At 39.1% G+C, this 24,133-nt stretch overlaps 1 protein-coding gene across 7 annotated transcripts in view; it reads left to right on the top strand.

Annotated features, from left to right (window-relative positions):
* The window catches only part of LOC117415762 (forkhead box protein P2), a 157,295-nt gene that overhangs the window by 5,108 nt on the left and 128,054 nt on the right, over positions 1-24,133 (top strand). The window contains exon 1 of one of the 7 annotated variants that reach the window (XM_059027435.1): positions 3,509-3,648. The exons of the other annotated variants lie outside the window; for them this stretch is intronic. The gene's annotated coding sequence lies outside the window, so the exon portion shown is untranslated. Of the gene's footprint in view, positions 1-3,508; positions 3,649-24,133 lie in introns of those variants that run through there. 7 annotated transcript variants of the gene reach the window in all.

Here is a 24,133-nt window from a genome sequence, read left to right as displayed (position 1 = left end):
GACACACTGTCAACTGCAGTGTACCAAATTTAGTTCACATGATGTGACTAACTAGTGGATTAAGCAGGTTTAGTCAACTTGATTGGACTAAAGTTAGTACACCTTCTAATCCCAATTGCAGTGCACCAGAAGTTAATCATAATGGGTAGATCATCTGCTAAATCAGACTAAACAAGATCCCGATTGCAGCATACCAAATCAGATTTGTGATGATCCTGTTCAAGTGGATTAACCTAGTACTGTGAAAGATGAGACTAACGTGGTACACTTGCTTGTCCTAAGCATTTACTGCTTAATTTTTTTGCAGACAGAGCTGCGTTTTTCTTCTAAAATGACAAGTACATCTGAAAACTTTATTCTGTTCTTGTGTCCGTCACATTCGGGCAGTCAGATTCGTGAGAATAAAATCTTGCACAATATACTGTATGTATGTATATATATATATATATATATATATATATATATATATATATATATATATATATATATATATATATAGGCCCTAAATTTTTAAATAAACTTTTTAAACCTGTACCTTTGATACTGTTTTCAGGTTAAGGCAATACAATTTCAGTTAATATGCTTTAACTATAATTAGCTAATGGTCTATTATCACACATTTAAACTTTTCTGTGCCTAGGCAGCAGTGTCGGCAGCTTAAACGCAAGTAGAGTATGATCCATCAATTTGAAATGCGCACACATTTTTGAGGAATTGATGATTCAGGAATGTACAGGCCTGGTGGAATACAAAAGAAGAAAATAACCCCACTGATTTACATTAATTTCATATTTCATATTTAAAGCTATAGGTATTGATAATTATGTAACACAATTTTTGTTCCTGGGTAGTAAGTGTTATTTCCTAATTGCTTATGCCTCAAAAGTATAGAAAATGGCTATTATTCCCCACAAACTTTGCTTTTGTGACCAGGACAGTGATATTTTGAAATTTACCTATTTCCAATGAGAAAACGGGCGAATTTGTGTCTTTTCGTTCACATAAAGTCAGAAAAAAAACAACATATGAATCCAAATTAACATGTATTTATACTAAAGTAATACAAAAATGACTACAAAAGATTTAGAAGTGAGTAGTTTTTCGAGATTTACGATTATACTGTAAATCACTTTCACGAATCAGCCCCCATATGTAGTCTCTCATCATGTTCTCGTCATACTGTCCTTGGTGGCGGCGTTCAAAGTCCAGTATATCCTGGTGGAAGTGCTCGCCTTGCTCCTCCGAGTACGCTCCCATGTTCTGTTGTGCCGTAGTTCTTCACCAGAGTCTCAACCAGCTCCACATAGTTTTCGGCCTTGTGATTGCCCAGGAAGCCCCGAACCACTGTGACAAAGCTGTTCCAAGCCGCTTTCTCCTTACTAGTGAGCTTCTTGGGGAATTCATTGCACTCCAGGATCTTCTTTATCTGTGGTCCGACGAAGACACCAGCTTTGACCTTTGCCTCAGACAGCTTAGGGAAGAAGTCTTGAAGGTACTTGAAGGCTGCCGACTCCTTATCTAGAGCTCTGACCAATTGTTTCATAAGGCCCAATTTGTTGTGCAGTGGTGGCATCAGCACCTTCCGGGGGTCCACCAGTGGCTCCCACTTGACGTTGTTCCTCCCCACAGAGAACTCGGTCCGCTGTGGCCAGTCCCGCCTGTGGTAGTGCGCCTTGGTGTCCCTGCTGTCCCAAAGGCAAAGATAGCAGGGAAACTTGGTAAAACCGCCTTGGAGACCCATCAGGAATGCCACCATTTTGAAGTCTCCTATGACCTTGATGCCATCTCAGAAAAATGTAGATATGTATCCACTTAGGCAGCTGGAACTAAACTGAACTGGTGGGCTTAAGGCCCCTGTATTTATACTACTATTTATATTACTGGAAAGTTCTAGAAAGTTCTAGAAGTTATTCCAAGTTTACTCAGCACTGAATCTATCTTGAATGTTCTGGAAAATAGGTAAATTTCAAAATATCACTGTCCTGGTCACAAAAGCAAAGTTTGTGGGGAATAATAGCCATTTTCTATACTTTTGAGGCATAAGCAATTAGGAAATAACACTTACTACCCAGGAACCAAAAAAAAAAAAAAATTTGTTACACGGTCTAATAGCACAGTAGACTTGTTTTCAGATTTTCTGAGGTCACAGCCGATGAACCGAGCCAGATGGGTCGCAATCCAACCTAAGCCCAAGAGACTTTAATAAATGAAATCATGTGCATCCAGTCCTCCAGTAGTATAAATGGGGTCTCTCTACACTCTCCAGCAGTGTCACTGATTGGCAACGATGAGGACAAAAGAGGTCAAAAAGTTTTTTGTGTTTTTATATATAAACCATTCAAAATTTCCACTGGAAAAAAGGCATGTAGGAAAGGGAGATCTGCTTTCATTTGTTTTAAAATTTCGAGTTTGCTATTGTAGTGTGTCTTTATATGTAATTATGTGCACTTTTTTTTTTTAAACAGTACTGTTTTTTGAAACACAGTGACACAAATAAGCAGTAGTAATTCTCTTGCATGTAGGAAGCCAAGTTCCACATGAGAAGTCACAGAGAGAGTAATGTGTAAAGAAGTAGTACTTAAATGCGAAGACAAGGGAAAAACATCAGTGGCACTGTATGAATGCCTATTGCACGACCTGTCCATCTCCCAGGACAGACTAAGGAAACATGTGACATCAGGGAGAGACTTTTTCCTTGATAAAGTAATAGTAATAAATACATGAGAATTTAAATGTTACTATTTATTAAAAAAAAAAGTGCAATGTGGATTCAAAAAGCCTACAACATTTACTGCTTAGCATGCATTGGTAATGTAATTTCAATAATAACAATGGCCTACATCCCCCTTCAGTGATTTGTGATTAGGCCAGTTTATTTATACAGTATTAAAAGCAAGGTAAAACAGGTATGTTGTTTATATAACAATATATAACGGGTATGTATAATTTTGTGTGTGTGTGTGTGTTTTGTTGTTTGTTTGTTTTTTTTCTCAACTCCCAGTGGACAATAGTTGTCAGACAAAAATACATCACAGCTCCCACTAATTGACACTTGATTTTGCAATCTCAGCTCAAAAGAAGACAAAATGAATGCAAAGCTTGAGCAGCTGAGTGTGCACAGCAGACAGAGGCTTGGATTGAGGTGTGCTGTCAGCACAGCAAAGGAGTCCTGTGTTGTCTATGTCTACCATTTACTTGACCTTGACAGAACTCAATTTCTGACTTTCTGTCACTGTTGCATTTTGCTGTACCTTTACAAATCTGAGAACCTGAAAGGAAATTTGGTATACCAGTAATTTCAGATATTTGGGGGGTGGGGGGAATGTGTTCAAGTAAAACACTTTTTTTTTTGGTACAATCTACATATATTTGAAGAAAACAGATTTGTGATTGTAACGTCTTTTGACAAGCACATTAGGCTGTAAAAAAGAGCATCAAGCTTGGGGCTTCAGGCATATGGTGCTACCTTCTGCTAGCATAGCTCCAGAACAAGTTACAACACTCATGAAGGGTCATGTGCAGTCTCAGGTTCGTTCCTTCAGTCTGAAAACAACTAAAAATAAAAATATTTTATGAAAAAAAAATGTAAAGGAGAATCTGACTTGTCTTTGAAAACTGGTGAACTCCAAAGAACACAAGAACTAAACAGTAAGTCATGCAAAAATATATACAGTACATGGAGGGGAAGGAATCGGCTACGGTTTTCAGTATATTATTAGTTTGGTTTTATTATTACAATATATTTTGTATCCCTCTCCAGTACTGGAGAAGCTGTGTGTAATATGGGGGGGTGGCATAAGGTATATTTTATGGAGGTAGAGTGGCAGCTCCAACTCCCCACCTCTCTAACTGGACTGTCTATTAATCCAACTGGAGTATTTCCCCAGGGGTGATTTATAGACCCACTTATTTACATTACTGCAGACAAAAAAATACAGTGAAATTAGTTTTGCTGCAATTACATTTAAAGGCAGTGAAAATTAGAGCCTGCAATGTTTAGATAATTAAATTAACCCATTTATGTGTATTGATAATTTATTTTGCAAATGTTATGTTTTCCTTTTTTTCCTGTACTGTATGCTTTTTAATAACCAATTTTATAAATTAAAGTTTATCTACCTACCGTCAAGGGAAAGCATGTATGATGACAACAGAAAATTTGCATTTGAGACTGACTTGAATTAGATTTCAAAATACTTGTTTCTGTATTTATCATTCATAATTCATTCATGCTAGATAAGTTCAAATGTGTCTCTGAAAGATGAGAAAACAAGCTGCAAAATTACCAGATGCATCCACAACTTCAAACATTCAAATAATAAACTCGAACAATAAAATAAAATAAAAAAGTGACACATTAGCCTTTCAGCTCTGATGCTATGGTTGAAATAAAAAAAAGCGCAAAATAAATGTAATTAAAAAAATAACAATTCAAATAGGTTAGAGTTCATCTTCTCTATAACCATAACACATTTAATATTATATTTTAGTACCTGTTTTTACCCTTTTATATTAGACTATAGAATCAGATGTTAGTCCACTGAGAGGTGATCACATAAACGGAGCAGTCCTGACAGAGGTAATTACACTGTTTGAGAGCCTCAGAATAATCACAGGTCAGAAGGCTTCAGTTTTGATATTACTACTATTGAGGTAAACAACTACAGCATATGGATACAGCAATACAATGGTTGATGTTTATTATATTTGATGAGTAGTTTTTTAATTTAAATTGTCACTTCTGGCAACCAGCAGCACAGATTGTAGAGGTTTGAGTACCCATCAGAGCCCAGATACCTTGGGGGGCAGCTGCTGCTGATAAACTTTTTATTTTTTTTTTTTTTTTTTACATGGTTTAGGTCAAGAGGAGTCAAACCTGTTACAACACCTGCTTTTCTTTTGCATATGCAAATCCTGTAGTTTTGTCATTTAATTAAACAAGGAAAGGCAGTGGTCCCTTGTGGTTGCAAATGAGTCTGGAACGCAGCCCATTTGGAATGAAACATAGCAAAAGACAACTGTGGGTTTTGTAGTGTAGCCATGGGAAGTTGCTTCTGTTTTGGGCTTTATTTTTGGAAGACTGCCTGCAATTTTGAAACGGGAATGAAGCAGGGTTTGTGTTTCAAGGCTAGAAGACAAGGGAAGGTGTTTGCTGTCACTGACTGTAGTGTACTTGTGAAGTCTGACATGCCCAGGAGCTAATGATCGCCATGTGAGGCTGCCATGCACTGTATACCTCAGCTTCATCATCTGGCAAGCCTACAGCATGCTTTCCAGCCACTTATGCTTAGAACGTGTCTAGTTTGGTTTAGGGACGATTGATCATTGGTACCGTACATAACATGCTGGATCTTACACACACCATAAACAATTGTTTTACTTTTTGAATTTTTATTATTACATTTTTGTTCTTGGTTCTTGGCGTCAAAAAAAAAAAAAAAAAAAAAAAAAAAAAAAAAAAAGTTCACTAGTGTTTATTTTGAGCCACGTGTCTCATCTGATGTTTGAGTATCTTGCTATGCCCTGGCAGCATACTGGTCAGTGTAAAAAGACGTTTTGGTCCAAAGCATAAACCTTTGCTGGTAATGCTCCTTAACAACAATTTCTTGGTGAGACTTGATTTTCTGCCGAGTGCCTGCAGTGTGTTAATCTCATCAGGACATGTAGACATTTGCTTCCATAGACTGCTGTGATTTGTAGCTCTTCCTTTTCACAGCAGTATTAAATACCAACACCTCTCTGATATGGAAGTTCATTAGAGATATGTCTTTGATGGCAGTCCTTTCAGAGCTTCAGTTTCAAATACCTTGATGTAAAGCTTAAGAAGCCATTGTGTTGTAAGCCCTCCTTGATGTGTCTTATTTAGATCTGCATAGTAAATCAAGGAAAGTAAATAACAAGGCAGCAGATGGAAGCAAGGAGATAAGGCCAGTGAACAATTGTATTTGTATTTTGTTATGATGTTGACAGCAGCTAAAATTCACTAATCTAGTTCCACTGATCTGCATTTCAAAGAAATCTAATTTAGCGGCAGCTCTAAGGTTTGGAGGATAACGTTCTTTTATTGTGTCTTTTATTGTATTCTTTGCTAATTTATCTGGTCCAGATTTAGCGTTGCTTGCTTAGAGCCGCATGTATGTTGCAAACGGGTCTTAAATACTCCGAAAGCAGTAATGTCTAGACTATGAACTGAGGATAATTACGTGTCCAGCAATGAATAGAATGAGTTTGAAGACAATCTTTGTTCAAGCTGAATTGCTCAACTAACATAGATAAGGCATTTGCTCCTTTAGAAAACAGACCTGCTTCTTCCTGTTACATCCAATAACGGGTAAGATAGTTATTTAAAAAATACCAAAACTTGTATACAGTAATCAGACTTGTTGACATTAGATTTCCATTCATCTGCACAACCTCTTTGTGTGTTCAGGTATTCTATTGGAGTATTGTAAACTGAGCAAGTAAGCAGCTGTTAATAGTCTGATTTAGAGACCGAATATACAGATGTTAAATGGCTGACATTCCCTTTTCTCAGGTCTACAGTATTAATGTCTAGTGAATTACAGAAATTGTTTTTTAAATGCTTAATTTCTATAATTACCCCCCACCCCCACCCATGAACTGTGCAATTGACATTTCCATTGGGATGTAGATCTGTAAATGAATTTAGCTCCCTGTAGATCTGCCAAGATTTTTTTTGGAATAATTCTTTTTTTTTTTTTCTGGAGTGTACCAAGAACAAAATAAAGTTAACTAAAAACAATGAGTAATAAAGTGCAATTCTTATTTTTAAAGAGAATGTATAACAAGGTTATCATGAGTTTTGATCTATACCTGTACTGAAATGTGCAGAATAATTTTAAACACGTTTTTTAAACACGTTCTTGAAAAGGTGTTGTACAGGCATTTATTGTGATCACATTTTTAGCATAAGTTTATGATAATAAATGTGTAATGTTCAAATGTAATTTCGATTATACTCGGTTCATTTAGACACTGTTTGTATAGCTAATCAAGAAAACATATTTGGTATGTCTATACAATACTGCATTACATTACACACAACTACAAGTACTGAAATCAGCATTTAAATCTTCATCCGTTGCATCACTTTGAAAGGGAATTCACAGTTTATTTTGTTTACAGTGCAAACAAAAATTTGTAAAATCAAACCTTAGAAATAATTGCACTTGGCAGTTTTTGTTGGCAGCAATGCACTGCAGGCTGAAGGCTTTTGCACAGTTCAGAGAGCACATTCCACAGGATCCAGCAGTTGTCAGTTGCCTGTAGGGGTCATCTGAATTCTGAAAAAGGATAATGGTAACATCTAGGCCATTCACCAGTTTGTCTTTGTATCATAGACTTTGCTTTAGAAAAATATTTAATGAAGGACATAGTCAAATGTAAAAAGTCAAACCTTAAAGGTTACTCTTTAATGACGAGGGATTGCTACATTAAGCCTAGGACACACATGAGTGGCACGGCCCTGCTTGCGGGGCAGCGCGGGGGAGCGCGCGGCAATATCGCTTTGCTTGGCGGACACACATCAACCTTGTGACGCGGCGATAAAAAAAAAAGAAAGACAACCCACCACCTTGCAGCACTGTACAACAACCCCAAAAATGTATCTCATTCTTGAACTTTTACTGTTTGAACCCAGAGTGAACGACCATGTCCATCTCCAGAAATTTTTATCAGGATCTAAAGATATAAGTTCCCATATCAGAACACCACTCAGAAATATTTGCCTTTTATTTACCTAAGGATATGTATTTAAAATATGATATTTATTTTGGGATACAATGTGAAAGCCTTTTCTACAAAGAAACAGCTATTATATATCCAGTACTTGTATACACAATAATCAGTCGGCTGGCAACTAGTTCATTATTTGACGTGTATATCTGACAAATGATACAGGATGTCAAGTAACTGGATTAATGCGGGGTGTAAGCGGCTAGTATTTGTTTTGGATCATTCAGTAGACCCATAACCAACGTCCTTGAAATTCTTATTTTTATAATCAAATAGCTCGGGATGCTGAGAAACTTCAGCTATCAGTAGCTCCTCCATGTTGATGGATATTCGAGTTCAGCAGGACATGACATATCCCACACCATGGACCTGATTGGCTAGACCCAGATTTGCTGCTGCGACAAAATGTTTGAGCAGCAAAATATCGCGCACCGAACAATATTTTGCCATTCTAAAATTCTGCCTCTGCGACACTTTTCCGCAACGTCATTTTTTCGTCAATGTGTGTTCACTTTAATTGAAATAAAAGGTGAGTGATATGTGCGGCATTTTGCCACTCCGTGCTAGTGGTGCTGCACTGCTCATGTGTGTGGTAGGCTTTAGGGAGACAGGAATATTGCAGTGACATTAGGTCAATATTTCTGACTTTGCAAATATTTCCATTCATTTTTCAAAACATATGATACATAGACCTGCACAATGGAAAGACAATGACTACAATGTTCTTTCAAAAAAAGGCATCTGAACTAGATTGAATTGCAACTTTCCACATTTTAATTTTTGTTTTTTTACATTGTATTTCTAGCTGTTTAACTTTTAAAATCACAGAACTGCAGTATACTACAATAAAATGATAATTTTGTCTTTTGAAATCTCTTGATGAATTTGCATTTAATTTTGGAATACTTCACTGTGACGTTTTGTAGAGCAGTGAACTATATAAACTACCAGAGAGGCTTATTTTAAAGGTTTTTGCCACAGTTACAGTATTTATAAAAACTAAAATGATTAGGCATTGACATGGCCTATTCAGATTTGATTTGTTCTCCTAAAAAATGTGGACACAGCACAGGAACCTCTACATTTTGTGAGTGATTTTGGCTTGTGCTGCTCCCCTGTTTCAGCCGACACTATACAGCAGACACTCCCAATGCTCCACTGTAGCTTTCTTTGTCTGAAAAGCAATTCTTTTTTTAAACTCACAGGTTGTTTTGTTTACTGTGTGTACTGTAACTGTCCTTTTTTTGGTTGTTTTGGCAATCAACCAACTCGTGTTTGCACTGACAGTGTTGTCCAGATTTATGTATTTTATTCTGCTTCCCTTTGGCAATACTTTTGGTGGCACATACCATTTAGCGGTACCCATGTCTGACTGCTCTTCTTTTAAAAATCTACACAGTCCGTTTTCCATCTGATTATTCATACACATTGGCGGCGTTTACATGCACAACGTGTTTGCCGTACTTTTCAGGAAATGCGTTGCTATGCAGTTCTGATTTAGGAAAAAAAACTCAATTCATAGTCATTTAGGGGAGGGGATATTTAAATGTCTGTCTGCTTACTAAGTAAGAAAAGAATGACTCTGAATATTGTGAGAAGAGCTTCATTTGTTGCCATGAAGATAACGAGACATTAATTCAGTTTACCGTGTGTAGGGGTGTTGCAATATGACGATAAAAAGATATTCGCGATATAAATTCTAACGATTATTCCATCGTCAATAGTTTTAATTATCACGGTAATTTATTTATTTATATTTATGATTTTGCCCACTCTGAGAGACGCATCAACTGGACAGAATGCAGAAAAAATTATAATAAGAACATCCAGTAGATTGCGATAATGAACCTTTCACTGGGTTTTATATAGCCACAAAAATCAACAAGAGCAGCGCATAATATGGAAGTGTAGTGAGAATGAATGTTGTAAAACACGTTTTAGATTAATAAATAGTTAACATTTTATATCTGTAAGAATTTTTTTTTTTTGTAGTTCTTTGTAAAATATCGTGCTGTATCACAATTACCGTGATAATACCCTACAGAATAATCGTACAAGAGAATTTTTATATCGTGACATCCTACTGTGGCGGTTCTAGTAATAAGTCAGAAGAACGGGATCTTGACTGCTGAAACCTCGTGAGCCACAAGCACGATTCCTGCGCTGGTTTACATGGGTTTTTACAGCTATTTTTATCATGAGAAAGCGACTGACCCTGCCCTTAAAGTCGCTCTGCCAAAAGGACGTCCTTTTGCTGTTTCACGATGTATTCACGTGACAATGTCACACAGTCATAACTGTAGAGTCGATTTTCACATACATGTAAACCCAGCCATTTTTTTTATATTGCTTTAGCAGTAAAACATGATAAAAAAATGAATATTGTGCTGACATTTTTTTCCCAGCCATAGTATAATATTTCATACCCCTGTAACCCTGGAATCAAATTGTATTAAGAACATAAGAACATAAGAAAGTTTTCAAACGAGAGCAGGCCATTCAGCCCATCTTGCTCGTTTGGTTTGGTCAAAGAAGTCCCCTGGGTTGACATTGTCTATACCTTTTAGGATTTTGAATGTTTGAATCAGATCGCCGCGTAGTCTTCTTTGTTCAAGACTGAATAGATTCAGTTCTTTTAGCCTGTCTGCATACGACATGCCTTTTAAACCTGGGATAATTCTGGTTGCTCTTCTTTGCACTCTTTTTATTATATGTTTTATAATGCTACTTATCTTGTCTTTTAGTTATACTTTAACCCTTTGCAGGCCATTTATTAAGTGCGTGTCAGGCGCGTCGGGTCCAATTTATTTTCACATGCGCAGTTAATTTTAGACGCGCTGTTTAAAAGTATTTTTTTTACTATTTTACTGTAACATCTGAAAAAAGCTCTGCAAATGTCTGTGATATTCTCTGAGCGCTGATGCAGTCACAGCCAGCTTGTTTCCTTATGGCCTCCATTATCAGATGCCATGGGCAAGTATGACTATTCATGAGATACGCCCTTTATTTATTTATTTATTTATTTATTTTTTTCGGCTTGTCTCGGCTCCTGTTGCTCCCACTCGGCCATTGAATGGTTTTCTCGGCTTTTTCCGGAGAAAAAAACGACTAGAAACCCGTTTTTTGCGTCTTTTTGATGATGTCGGACAGGGTCCGACATTGGACCAGATAGGAATAATTGCAATGTCGGACCACGTCCGACATAGGACCGCAAAGGGTTAATTTGAGGATCAGTTATAAATAGTCAGTTATGCATCTATACTTGCGTTTATAAAGGATGGTATGAACAATATTAAATAGTTAAAGGCAATCGCTCTGTTAGAGTTCTGATGTTAAGAATTTTTTTCAAACTTTCAGGGAAAGACCCTTTGGTTTTCAGTATGAAGAAAAAAGGGAGGGGTCACCCTGCTTATTTATGTGCTATGGGGCTTCAATAATTCCAACAAAACGTCAGGAACATTTGTAAGCATTTCCCAAGGGTGTGTTAAGTACTTCAAGTTTAAGCATGAGTATCTTGGTTCAGTCATGTTTGTTTGGTACAGTTACTTTTAATTTATTGCTCATACCTCATGTTTCCAAGAATATAAACAGGATAATTATTGCCCATACATTTTCTTTCAGATTTGGCAAAAGATAAAACGACATAAACTTCTTGTGCAAAGGGAAATACTCACTATAATTACAAAATGCACTGAATTGTGTTCCAATTTGTAAGTAATTGAAAAAGATATTCGCAGGATTTATCAACTGAGATCAAGCGTCTTGTTTCTAAAGGTAATTTAGTCAAGACAATACTTTTGCCCATCATTGAATTAAATTGGAACTCCGGCATTGTCATACCCACGCTTAAAAATCTAGAATGTAGGGAAGTGCAAGGATGGTCAAAGTAGTAGACAGGTCCTTGGTTTATTGTCCCATCATAAGAAAGGAACATCGACTGTATCACCCCAGAGGAAAGATTACAACACCACCTCTTTCAGCACCTGATGTCACCCATTCAAGTACTGACCAGGCCCAACAGCTTCTGATTTATGACTGCAGGCATCGTTATCTAGATGTTGTAATACTTGTGTTGAAGGCCTACAGCATTTTTCTACTGAAAGTAAAAGAACAGACAACAGCCATAGAACTGCTCAGCAAAGTCTATAGGGTTTCTGGTTGGCAGTAAAAATTAATTTTGTTTTTAAAACTGCTTATAAGAAACAAACGCAGTATTTGTGATTACCATTTTTAAAGCCAGAAATGTATTAATTGTAAATAGTAAGGCACTGTCAGGGCTACATTCATGGTGTCCTGAGATGGCAATCCTTGTGGAGCAGTGGTGGCCAATACGTGGATCTCGGGACAAATCAGAACAAGCACTAACTTATAAGCATATAACAGTTTTTGTTACGTGTGATGGGCCTTCTGTGTCATCCAGTAGCACAGATGAAAATATCCCAACAGTTTCTGTATATGAGACTAAAAAAATGTGCCACTAGAGATTCCTAAAGGTTGACTATAAAAATTAAACGTAATTTTTTTTCAGCTGAAAGTATTAAAAAAAAAAAAAAAAACCCTCACAGTTGGATCTAAATTCTCATAGGTCAATCGTAATGTACTCTGGGAATGTAGTTTCTTGGTGTCCACTGCTCAACTGCCCACTGTTAATTGCACATTAAAAATACAAGGCCCGTACCCCACCAATTTCACTGATTCATCAGTGCGATGGCTACTCGTTTCCAGACAGTTTGAAAACTTGTCAAACCAAGATGAGGAAAATAACAATTTATTATCATGTCATTGTAGAGGTTTCAAAAGAAAACAGCAATTAACAAAATTCAGATATGTCGGCGTCTTTACAAGAAATGAGCAATGATGTTATGTCAGAAGATGTAAGTGAACAGGGAACTTTGAGAAGGGCTATGTTATTTACAGCATGTTCACAATTGTAAGTAGCAAAAGAACATACAAGTTCAACCAACAGTGGCTAAAAGATTTTCCCTGGCTTAATGTTTTGCACATTTTGTCAGGATGCAGGGGAACTGATGGCAGGCAAGACTGCATTTGTAACAGGGAGCCAGAAGTTAATACGTGAAAATATATGCTTCAAAACGCATGCAATGTGCGGAGAAGCATACATCCAGAAACATCAGCGAGACCATCCCGCTACCATAAACTGGCAAGTAGCACATTCTGAGGACGATGCTACCAGGCTGTTAAAAATCATGTACGTTGGGGGTGAAAAAAGTTGTCCATTATAATTTTGTTGATGCAAAAGTATTGAACTGCACAAGTGTTATGTAAGAAAGGAAGGAAAAAAAGATTTGTAGATATTCAACAATAAATATATTGTTGAATATCTTTTTTTTTTTTGTGTGCCCCTACATTTCAGTGCTTGCCTACATTTTTTAACTTAGGCGCACATTTGCCTAAACAAAAGTTAGCGTAGAGCACTGGCTACAGATTTCAAGACTGATGAAAAATGCTGGTAAGTTTGTTTTATAACTACCTATGATTAATATTAAAAATGCTTTGATTGCACGTTTGTTACGTTTTTGTTGTCGTGGTGGTTGTTTTGTTTTATTATTGCTATCTTACGTATTGGACACTATTATGTTAAATCGTGCTAATAATTGTTGGTCATAGCTTACTGGTGGATCGCGGAGCCCGTTGAGATCCATGAAAATGGATCGCAGTGTTTGGGGTTTTGGCCACCACTGTTGTGGAGTTTGGCTTGATTTTGTTGAAGTTTGAGTGAGGATGTATGACTAATATACATCCAAAACCGGAACTATTAAGCTCGCCGCACACAGCCCAACTCAAGCCGTCCCGACTCATCTCATCTCATCTCATCTCAACTGTTCGTACAGTCTCGATGAATCGTAGCAGTGTGCGTGCCCTTAAAACCAAGAATATGCAGATTTCAGTCGGGATGTCTTCAGATTTGAAAATTGAAAATGTTGAATCTTTTTCAGACGCAGTTTTGTTCAGATGTGATCAGTCTGTCTGTGTGCGGCGGTTGCCGAACAAGACTGACTGAGACCGATTAGTCATAAGGGTGTCAACCAATGGTGAAAAAGGTTTAAGTGATGTAACTTGTCATACAAGATGGCGGAATATTGACAGCTTTAGTTCAACAGGTAAAAATACATAAGTCTTGAATTGCTCTGAGTGTCCCGAATTCAAAAAATACCAGATATGTGCACATTTTGAATAGTTTTTTAGGCATTTACTAATCAAAGGTAAATGATCAATTTACCTTGTTATTATCAATCTACGGGCATCCTATATTTTCTTACTGTGCAAAACAGAAGTAACCGGTGCGTCGATCTCCAGTAGGTCACAAATCACAAGCCCCTAGATCCACACGCTGAGAAAAAAAACGCCAAAGCCAAATAAAACTCAACATTGGATTTTATTTACCACAGGCTAAAGTGTAGTAGACAAACTATACAAAAAGTCAAACACTGCCTAAAATGTTGTGCATGGTGTAAATGATCAATTAATTAATAGGCTAAGCGCTTCTTTTGGTTGCCTCGCGGCGCTGTCTCCGCCGTCTAATCAGCATACGATGCCATGCATAATATGAGGGTCGCTATGTTGGGCTAAGTTAATACAAAAATGTGTACAGGGCAGTATTAATTAAATCTGCATACATAGTAATCACCAGTATCTAGTAGTGGTCAGTAATTCAGTCTTAGAAGTGTGTGACACCCAGTCGGTAAAAACTCAGTTGTGACATCAAACCAAAACTGAGCACAACTGATCACAGAATCTGAGCATACTCAGATGAGATGAGTCGGGACGGCTTGAGTCGGGCTGTGTGCGGCGGGCCTTAGATTTTGCCTCCACAGGAGAATTCAACTGCTTTATATAGCAAACATCAAAAGATTTGCTTGATTAGGCATGGTGTGTTTCAACAGGAAATATACACTGCTAACTAATAAAGTGTACTCCGGGAAATGGTTTTAATTGTTGAAGATGAAAGCTATATATGATAGGATTGTGCTGATTATCGTTTTTTATTGATTTAATTGTTCAGTGTGTAACTCTAAGGTTGTGGCTGGGGGAGGGGACTGCTGCCTTCAGCACATGCAACGAAGCACAAGTAATCTGGCTGCTCATTTCTGTAGACTACCATATTTGTGTTAAATTTACGTTTGACTTCATCAACATCTATTTAAAACTTATTTTAAGGTTTAATTTGAATTGTTTTTAAACATTTCTGGTACAAATGTTCTAAATATCAGAGGCACTATTTAAGATTGAAAAATGTAAGCACAAACTCATTGGTTATAATGGGTCAAAATTGGGAGCCTTTTTTAAACTTTCGTTAACAGCGCTAAAAAGGCCCACAATGGGTTATTATAACAAAGCTCTTCTTCATGTAATATGTGTGACAGGAGATCATTGCACTGTATAGTATAGTAGATAGTTTAATATGCTTTTATTTAAGTTTTATTGGTGAAAACTATAGATGTAGTACTTGGAATTCTCTTGTGTAGAAATGCCAAAAAAATCAGGGGGAGGGGGTGCTGGGGGATATTTTTTATCATGGGAAAACTGTAAAATGTTTTCCCACATACTTTTTGATTTATTTATTATTTTTTTTCTCCTGTCGAACTGTAACTTAATTGAGATCATAGGCGCCTAACCCATAGGACACAGCAGAGTCAAACTACGCATTTTTTTTGCTCAGTGTAAACACACTATTATTCCGTGTTTTGTTGCAGTTCTGCTTTTAAATGGTTTAAAATTTTATTTAAAAAAATGGAAAGTCATTCAGAAGACACCAGAAGTCCGACATTGATAGAAAAAACAAAAAAAAACACAATTAAACGCACCCTATACGAACATTGGTTTGACCCATAGTCCACACTGTACTATTTACAACAGCTAACGCTAGCAGCGTTGTGTGCAACAGAAGATGCTGGCCAGTTTGTGGAGAACTATGATTAATTAAATGTCAGCTCGGTAGTTGTTAGTTTAGTTTGTTTTTATTCTCTCTTTAATTAAATGTATATGAATTAGAAAAAAAGGCAAGAGAAAGCCAAATGGTTATTTATTTATTTTTTGGAAATAAGGAAGTTGGTAGGTTCATGTTGCTGCAGGGCCATGAACAGGTTAAGTTTAACACCAACTAAATAAAATGTTACATTACTGTTATAAAGTTTTTACTTTAGTGAAGTAGGCTAGAATGTTTCTTTTTTTCATTAAAAACGTGTAGTTCTTTATGAAATTTAATCTTCAGTTTTCATATTGAAGCTTGTTGTGTACTACTCAAAATCAAACTAAGTAGGAATTTGCTTGTATTGTTTTTAGACAATTTTCTAAGTCAAATAAGCTTATTTGTGTATAAAAAACGACAATAGAGTCGCAGTACTTCTTTTGCAGCATCATCTTACTTTAAAGGCACGTATCTGAAATCGTAAGGTAATGCAAATATTTTTGCTAATATTACTCTCCCCATCGTTCTGTGCACTGTCAGCCTTTGTTAAAGATAACAATGTACCCGATCTGAAGCAAGTGCAAAACTTACAGCAATACTTAAAGCAACAGTGCTCGTTTTCTGTTCCCACAACATGGCACTCATTTCAATTGGCACGCCGGCATTGTTGCAGGAAGGAGCATGAACTGGATACACTGCAATGTTTAGAAGAAAAAAATTCTCTGGTGGTGAATGTTCTCCAGTAGAAGTTGAAAAAACGTTATTTCCTAGGTTATTTACTTGATGTGTGAATAAAAACAAGTAAATAGAAAGAATCAGGTATGTGTTTAAAAAAAAAAAAAACTGCAATATGAACAACATAGAATACAGCAACGTGTTTCTTGTTAACACTGCAGGTGTTCTGTAACACACAAGTTCAACAATATATAAAATATAACAAGCAAAAGCAGCTGAAAGGCCTGAGTGTTTTGGATGGAGGGTTAATTAAACATGGATAAAGAGCCTGGGAAGAAGAAGGAAAAAGCACAAATGTATTAATGGAAGTTAAAACATAAAATAAATAACATTCCCAGAACCCACTGGGGAAAAGCAATTGCTGGTTCAGCTATGGTCCCAAATTAGCGGAGCATTTTAAGAAACTAGCTGTTTGACGGGATACAATGAACATTTTTTGTTTGTTTTTAATAATGGTAATATTGTATGGGTACAGGTACATTAACCAGACTGTATGTACAAATGTACCTACCATGTTACATTATTTAATACATGTACATAAAACAAAATAATAAGATCAGGGAAAATCCATGTTGTTACTGTATGGAGTTACAGCCTCAAGATCACAGAATTGTGTGCTAAGTGCCTGTAGTAAATAATGAATGGTAAAAATGGCTACATACAGTTGTTGTACCTGTATTGTGAAGTGTATCTGGAAATTAATTTAATTGATTTGAAGAAACACAAAGTACGTTCCTTTCTACAAAGTTAAAAGGACGGTGTACTACAGATCTTTCATTCAGACCACATTTTTTCCCTCACTTTCCTTATCTTCCTGGGAGCCCCAAGTGACACTTGAAATACACTAATTTATGCTACATTTATAGAGTAAATTCCCCCAGTTGGAGCTCTGAATAACAAAGACATAAGGTGGGTTTAGGTTAAAAAGGATTATAGCAAGGCTGTTTCTGAAGTTATTATTTAAATATGCTGATTTGTACCATTCAACCCATTTATATATGGCACCTGGGTTGTACGTATCATTAGCATATGCCCAGGGCCGTCGAGCCTTCATGGCCCCAGGGAAGATTTGGCATGTGGGCCACCCCACCCCATTATGATGAGTGATCACTTGATAATCAAATGAAGTGGCAGCTTCAATGATAAAGACAATAGATGGACAATGACATATCGTCTTGCAGTGTGTTTATAATGCTGTAGCCTACTAGCCTATTGTTTTGAATGATATTATGACTGGATTATGTATAGATATTGTAAGGTTCTGTAGCAGTAGTCACAGTCGACGCTGGTTTTGCTTCTGTATTTTTTGCGAATCTGTAATTTTTTTTAAAAGCAAACATTTTCAAAAGCACAAAAATCCACAATGGTGAAGACCTATAAGCATCAGATGCATTTAACCCTGTTCATTAATGTTTTATGCACAAACAACAATCCCTTGTCCAAGACATACAGTCTTGTAAACAAGTCAAACTTTTTTTTTTTTAACAGTTTTTTATTTTTATTTTTATTGTAATCTTTATAAGGGGGGGGGGGGGGGGGAGAGAAAAAGTTAAATACATAAATATGTAAAAAAAAAACAAAAAAACATACTATATATAAAAACATAAATAAAGCGTAAAATAAAAATACATTAAAAATCATAATAAACCATAATACAAAACAAATTATATAAAAATAATATATAAAAAAAAAATATATATATATATATATATATATATATATATATATATATATATATATATATATATATATATACATACACATATACACACACACACATACACACATACATATACACATTCTAGTGAGTTGTTGGTCTCAAACTTAAATGAAGGTCTTTAATAAGAATGATAGCAGTAGACCATGTAGTTAAGGTATTAGCACTGGCCTGGTGCAATCTCAAAATAACCTTCTTTGCTGCTGTCAGCCCCGCAAGAAAGAGTCGTCTTGTCTGTAAATTAAGCCCAACTTGAGAGTCATCTCCAAGCAGGAGCAGACCAGGAAACAGAGGCACCTCTATATTAATAAGTTTAGAGAGAGCTGTAGCTACAAATTTCCAGAAACTTTGGATACAAGGACCAATAATAGAATTTAAAGTTTGGCATGGCTAGACCACCAAGTATTTTGGGATGTTGCAAAGTAGCCAATCGAATTCTAGGACGTTTGCTATTCCACAAAAAAACACTGCACATAGAATTTATTTCTTCCAAATATTTGTGAGGGGGTGTCACAAAGACGGCCAGAGTGGGTTGCGTCAGACCAGAAAGGAATCCAAACAAAGACAGTGGTTGTGATGAGCTGAGTGCAATGGCTGCACTCAGCGTTTATTTAACAAATAAAACGGTTGTAAACAGCACAAAACAGGACACGGCACTTGCGCCAAAATAAACAGACATACAAAAACGGACTAACACTAAACAAACGGTGCACGGAGACAAACAAACACGGTGAGAACAAACACTTATATTTACGCTCTTTCTTCACTTTACTTTTACTCCTCTCTCTCTCACCCGTTCTCCTCTTCCGAACACCCAACCACGACTGAGTGAAACTGTGCATCTATATATACTGTTGTGCTGGGATTCAATTACTAATTAATTACTCACTTGAATCCCAGCACGTGAATTCATTACGTGCAACCCCGTGCCACACATTATACACATTTTATCTGCACGTGAAGTGATGTGCCATCCTCGTGCCTAAATATAATTATACACTTTAAACACACGTGAAACACAGACCCGTTTATATCCCGTGTACCAATCTATACACCAACATTTACACACGCAACATACAACACAGAACACAAATGCACACAGGGGCGGGGCGCTTTGCCACATATACCCCCCCTTGTGCGCAGCACACATGGCCTCAACGGCCACCTCCCCCCTTAAATACCCAGCAGTCCAGGCCAAAGTCTCGGGCTGGGAAGGGAGGCTTCAGTGGGCCCATGGCTGGAAATGCTGTCAGCTCCCCTGCCGGTAGTGGCACGGCTGACAGCATGCTGGTCCCGTCCTGCAGCGAAAAAGCTGCGGGGGCAGGTGGTCCCCCGACCTCCCCCTTCTTCGTAGCCGGCAGCTCCCTCCTGTGGGGCTCCGGCCACAAGAACTCCTGCAGCGAAACTGCTGCTGGGGAAAGTGGTCTCCAGACCTCGTCCCCCTTCTTCGTGGCCGGAAGCTCCCCTTTCTGGGGCTCCGGCCACCGTACTCCCTGCGGAGGTACGGGCAGCAGAGGCAGCTCCAGCTCCTCTGCTCCTGGCGGTGGTGGAGGCAGAGGCAGCTCCAGCTCCTCTGCTCCTGGCGGTGGTGGAGGCAGAGGCAGCTCCAGCTCCTCTGCTCCTTGCGGTGGTGGTGGCGGAGGCAGAGGCAGCTCCTGCTCCTCTGCTCCTTGCGGTGGTGGTGGCGGAGGCAGAGGCAGCTCCTGCTCCTCTGCTCCTTGCGGTGGTGGTGGCGGAGGCAGAGGCAGCTCCTGCTCCTCTGCTCCTTGCGGTGGTGGTGGCGGAGGCAGAGGCAGCTCCTGCTCCTCTGCTCCTTGCGGTGGTGGTGGCGGAGGCAGAGGCAGCTCCTGCTCCTCTGCTCCTGGCGGTGCTGGCTCCCTCTGCTGTGGCGGCTGGGCATGTGCGCGCCGTGCTGCCTTCAGCAGCATAGCGAGAGGCTGCTGGGGGACACCAGCATCCTGCCCTTCTCCCCCCCAAAAATTTTCAGGGGGTTGAGCCTGTAACTCCTCCCCTTCTGGCTCTTGGGACTGAACCAGCAGGCATTTTCCCTCTGCTGGTGGCTTGGGTCCCAGGGCTGTGGAAGCCCCGACTTGCCTCCCTTTGGGCTGTGGACGCACCGACTCCTCCCTTTTGGGCTGTGGACGCCCCGACTCCTCCCTGTTGGGCTGTGGACGCCCCGACTCCTCCCTGTTGGGCTGTGGACGCCCCGACTCCTCCCTGTTGGGCTGTGGACGCCCCGACTCCTCCCTGTTGGGCTGTGGACGTTCGGGCTCCTCCCACTCAGGCGTAGGACGTTCGGGCTCCTCCCACTCAGGCGTAGGATGTTCGGGCTCCTCCCACTCAGGCGTAGGACGTTCGGGCTCCTCCCGCTTGGGCTGTGGACGCTCAGGCTCCTCCCACTTGGGCGTAGGACACTCGGGCTCCTCCCACTTGGGCGTAGGACACTCGGGCTCCTCCCGCTTGGGCTGTGGACGCTCAGGCTCCTCCCATTTGGGCTGTGGAGGCAAAACCAGCAGGCATTCACCCTCTGCTGGTGGAGATGGGGACAGCAGGTACTCACCCTCTGCTGGTGGAGATGGGGACAGCAGGTACTCACCCTCTGCTGGTGGTCCTGCTACCTGGGCTGCTGTTCCGTTGATGGTTGCCTCCAGGTAGCTGAGGACAAACTCCACACCTTCCTCCAAGGTGTTTGGGGTGTGTTCCTCCTGAAAGGCCTCCCATCTCTCACTGTCCATCATCCACAGGGCCCGGACGACCATGGGCAGAGACTGGGCCTCCAGCCCAGCATTCTCCAGGAACCAGCCCCGCAGTTTGATGGCGTCTTCTGCCATTGATTTTTTGTTTTGTTTTGTTTTTTTTCCCCCAAAACAATATTTGTAATTTTTTTTTTTTTTTTTTTTTTTTTTTTTTTTTTTTTTTAATCCATACCCCTCCTGGTCTGACGCTTGGAGGCGCGGCTATCCCACGAAGACACCACGTGCGACAAAGACGGCTGCAGGGAGGAACTCAGACCAGAGAGAGAAACACACAGACAGAGACGGTGGTGATGCTGAGCTGAGTGCAATGGCTGCACTCAGCGTTTATTAACAAAATAAAAAGGTTTACCAAACAGAACACAAAACAGGACACGGCACTTGCGCCAAAATAAACAGACATACAAAAACGGACTAACACTAAACAAACGGTGCACGGAGACAAACAAACACGGTGAGAACAAACACTTATATTTACGCTCTTTCTTCACTTTACTTTTACTCCTCTCTCTCTCACCCGTTCTCCTCTTCCGAACACCCAACCACGACTGAGTGAAACTGTGCATCTATATATACTGTTGTGCTGGGATTCAATTACTAATTAATTACTCACTTGAATCCCAGCACGTGAATTCATTACGTGCAACCCCGTGCCACACATTATACACATTTTATCTGCACGTGAAGTGATGTGCCATCCTCGTGCCTAAATATAATTATACACTTTAAACACACGTGAAACACAGACCCGTTTATATCCCGTGTACCAATCTATACACCAACATTTACACACGCAACATACAACACAGAACACAAATGCACACAGGGGCGGGGCGCTTTGCCACAGGGGGTGATAAAGGTAGCATTGAGAATAGAAAATTAATGCAAGGAAGAACATTCATTTTAATAATAGAAATTCTACCATGCAGCGTAAGTTGCAAAGGAGACCATCTCGCCAAATCAGCTTTGATTTTAATCAAGGCACCTGTAAAATTATCTTTGCGAATCTGTTGAAAATTAGGGTGTATTTTAATGCCCAGATACGTAAAACCTGAAGTTTGTATTTGAACAGGGATGTCAGGAGGGAGAGGGGCAGTTTTAGCTGCTGGGTTCAGGGGCATTAGGACAGACTTGGACCAGTTTATTTTGTACCCAGACAGAGAGCCAAATTCATCAAATAGTTTCAGAGCCTGTGGAATTGATTTGGAAATGTCAGAGAGAAAAAGTAGTATGTCATCAGCATAAAGAGATATGTGATGTTTGGATCCCTTTATGTCAATGAGGGTGATGCCAGGGTTTTGCCTAACAGCCTGAGCTAGGGGTTCCAAGGAAAGGGCAAAGAGCAAGGGAGAAAGCGGGCAGCCTTGCCGTGTGCCTCTTTCAAGTGGAAACTGAGGAGACATAACTGAGCCGGTTTGCACACACGCAGTAGGGTTAGTGTATAAAGTGCGGACCATATTAATGAAAGAGGGACCAAAACCAAAACGTTCCAAAACTGCCCATAAATAGTTCCATTCCAAGCGATCAAATGCTTTTTCAGCATCTAAAGAAAACACCGCACAGGAAACTGATTTATTGGGGGCCGAGTCAAGAACATGCAAAAGTCGGCTCATATTGTCAGATGCGAGCCGGCCCTTCATAAAACCTGTCTGGTCATAATGGATTAAATTACCTACGTATAATTCTAATCTTTTGGTTAATACTTTGGCAAATAATTTTAAATCCGAATTCCTGAGGATCTTTACCCTTTTTGAGAAGTAGTGAAATCAAAGCTGACTTCTGATCTCTGTGAAATGAGCCAGTTTGTAAAGAATAATTTATAGAATTTAGAATTAAAGGGCCAACCATATCCCAGACTGCCAAAAGTAATTCAGCCAGAATGCCATCTAAACCTGGAGACTTACGTTTTTGCATGGACGCAGCTGCAGCTTTTAATTCCTCCAAAGTGATAGGAGCGTCTAATTGTTCAGCTTGATCAGCCACTAGGTTAGGCAAATTCAATGAATTCAGAAATTCCCTAGTCTTATTCAAATCAGAAACAGATTCAGATTTGTAAAGCTGAGAGTAAAAATGTTGAAAAACTTTATTAACTTGGGAGGATTGGGAAAGCATTGTGCCATTGCAGTCCTTAATAGCATCAATAGAAGACCAAACGTTCCGATTGTTTAAGTCTTAAAGCCAAGAGCCTACTAGGCCTTTCAGCATGTTCATAGTAAAGCTGTCTAGTTTTAAGAAGCAGAAATTCTGCTTTAGATCTGGTCAGATTTCTAAAATCTGCTTTCAGGGAAGCGAGCTGTCTTGCTCTGGTTTCTAGAAAGTTAACCTTTTGTAATGTTTCCAACTGTAAAACTTGAGCCTCTAATTGAGAAATATGCTTATTACGAGTTTTGTTTAGGTTAGATGCAAATGAAGTGCAACTGTCTCTGATGAAACACTTTGTGACTTCCCATAACGAATGGGGGTTGAGATCAGGGTCGTAGTTTGTTTCTAAAAAGGTTTTCAATCCATTGGATATATACTTTAAAAAATCCTCGTTCTGAAGGAGAAAGGAGTTAAAGCGCCATCTTTTGGCACGGGCTGCTCCAGGAGTAAAATTAAATGAATACAAAACTGGGGCGTGATCTGAAATAAGGATTGGTAATATGTCGGTGGTAATAATATAATGCAAAATACTAGGGGAGATAAATATATAATCAATGCGAGAGTAAGTCTTGTGGGGATGGGAAAAGAAAGAAAAATCTTTTACATTCGGATTTCTAATGCGCCATGCGTCCCATACATTTAAATCCTGTGCAAAGTTCTGGAAAGATTTTGAAACTGCTACATGAGGCTCTGCAGCGCTGTGCGAGGTATCGAGCGTCAGGTTAAAAACCAGATTGAAGTCACCACCTAAGAGAATTGCAGCATCAGGAAATTCAGATAATTTGAGTCTAACGTTTTCTAAAAACTGAGGATCAAATGCATTGGGTGCATATAAAGACGCAAGACATAATTTAGTCCCATTGAAAGTAACAATCACAAAACAAAATCTACCTTCTGCATCACCCCCAGAGACACCCACAGTAATGTTGAGTTTCCTATCTACCAGGATCAAAACTCCCTTTGACTTATTCAGGGCACATGAATGGGCAATCATTTTATAATGTTTGTTTTGGAATCTGTGTACGTCGGCAGCTTTAGTATGGGTCTCCTGAATAAAAGCAATAGCAACACGCTTGCGATGGAGAAAATCAAGGCATTTAC

Source organism: Acipenser ruthenus, chromosome 7, assembly GCF_902713425.1.
Source record: "Acipenser ruthenus chromosome 7, fAciRut3.2 maternal haplotype, whole genome shotgun sequence".
NCBI lineage: Eukaryota > Metazoa > Chordata > Actinopteri > Acipenseriformes > Acipenseridae > Acipenser > Acipenser ruthenus.
Note: the sequence above shows the minus strand (reverse complement) of the source record. Positions and strands in the feature narration are given on the sequence as shown.